We start from the raw sequence: 2291 nt of genomic DNA, 5'->3' as shown, positions 1-2291 counted from the left end.
GCAGCTATAAAATGGATGTCTTTGTATAATGGACTTTAGAACGTTCTCTGAATAAACTGTACTATCTTTTTGCATAAGCTGAGTCTTTGACTAATTATTATTAAACCCATGGTCTTACAGATCTCGGGGATTGGTCAAAGCTATTGATTGATTGTTATTATCATTGGGATTGAAAATTCTCGTGACACCATGCTAGATTACGGAGACATAATTTATAGATCGGCAGGTAAGGGTGCTCTTGAGCGGCTAGATGTTCAAAAACACTATTTATTTGTTTTGCTCAAAACGTATTTGTTTACCTGTACTTTAGTGTGTGTACTTTGCTGTATCCATACTTGGGATATCACTTTTAAACAATCCCAAAAAAATTAAAATCACCAGAGGAGGTCTTTAAGTAGCTATAACTTAGAAAGTAGGTACAGATTTTATGCAGACAAATGTACTTAGGCTTACGTGGAATTTTCTTGACAGAGTGGACGAGAGTTTTCCTCGATATTGCTAACCGTTTCCACAAAATAAATCAGATTTAAGAAGCTAGCGGTTAGTTTACTCAACCGCTAGCTAACTCATCTAGTTTAGCGAGTTCGAACCTTGCACTTCCAAACTCTCTGCAAAGAAAGACTGCAAATGTGGTCCTAACGTTTGGTAAACGTGTAGCTTAGCATCTGAAAATCCAATAGAGAAGTGGACAGCGGGCAAAACCAACCATTGGAGAGTGTGTTCAAAGTCTTCCCTCTAGCAGCCTACTTTCTAGAACACAATCAATCCTTCCCCTACTAGCCTCGTCTTATCCCTCCCACTCTTCCCCACTCACTATCCATGACTAGTCCATCACTGCTGCCTACATCCCCTCTCTCTCCTTCAACAGTAGCCACGCAGAATGTGTATGTGTGCCATGCAAACTCCCATGCAAATTCTTTATTGGTAAGAGATTATACATTCGGAAATAGCATGTGGCAGTTGAAAGAGCCACCTTGCTGTCCTATAAATCCAAATTTTAAAAATATTTATTTTGTAATCCAATAGAATAAAATTAAGTATATTATTTCAAAGCTCTGGTGCTTAGGCAATCATTGTTAAAAAATATATATAATCAGGGAAAACTGTATAAACAATGCATATATAAAAAAAGTATTAAATTGACATAATTAGTCTAGAAACTGAACCCAACAGAAGTTGCAAAAGCAAATGTCGAAGCTCTTATCTCCCATCTTCCTTCCTCTCCCTCCAACCCCATCTGTTCACCAGCAGTACAATATTCCTGCAGAAAACCAACACTCCATTCATACCCGCTCCTCTCGCGCTGCTGGCGGAGGAGAATGAACCTCGAGGGGGATCCGGGTGAACACAAGCCATGCAAGAGAACAGAGACTTTCTGGGCCCCTGTGACTGAGAGAGAGACAGAGTCGGTCGCTTGATCAAAGTGGTTTGAGGTTTCACACATTTTTTAAGAGCTCATCTAGTGTTTACTTGCTGGATTTCCTTTCAGATTAAACTAATTTTGTCCCAAACTGTTCCTCTCTATTAATTGTATATGCAAACAGAAGCTTAGCCAACAGGTTTAAAAACAGGTACACAGTAGAGACACTTCTTCTTTTTCAGAACTTTATGTGTCTGAAAGCTGAAAAGTGGCCCGCAGAGTATGTATGATATTTCTGAGTGAATCAGGGGCCTCCCTAGCCTAGCTAGACAGGAATTTTTCACATGTTATGTTACTCATACTCTTCACCCCAGCCACCTCCCTCTGCAATTCTGGTTCCACTGCTCCACATTCTCTCTCTCCCACCTTTCTCTTTCGCTCTCTGTCTTCTCTCTCACATGTACACTAGTGCGGGTCAGCTGGTTGTTCACCAGCACAATTTGATAATAAAGACATGTTTATTTAACTAGGCAAGTCATTTAAGAATACATTCTTATTTACCATGACAGCCTACCAAAAGGCCTCTTACGGGGACTGGGATGAAATATATATACAGTGGGGAGAACAAGTATTTGATACACTGCCGATTTTGCAGGTTTTCCTACTTACAAAGCATGTAGAGGTCTGTAATTTTTATCATAGGTACACTTCAACTGTGAGAGACGGAATCTAAAACAAAAATCCAGAAAATCACATTGTATGATTTTAAATAATTAATTTGCATTTTATTGCATGACATAAGTATTTGATCACCTACCAACCAGTAAGAATTCCATTCCGGCTCTCACAGACCTGTTAGTTTTCTTTAAGAAGCCCTCCTGTTCTCCACTCATTACCTGTATTAACTGCACCTGTTTGAACTCGTTACCTG

This window comes from Salvelinus sp. IW2-2015, linkage group LG37 (genome assembly GCF_002910315.2).
Source record: "Salvelinus sp. IW2-2015 linkage group LG37, ASM291031v2, whole genome shotgun sequence".
In the NCBI taxonomy this organism is placed as follows: Eukaryota; Metazoa; Chordata; class Actinopteri; order Salmoniformes; family Salmonidae; genus Salvelinus; species Salvelinus sp. IW2-2015.
Note: the sequence above shows the minus strand (reverse complement) of the source record.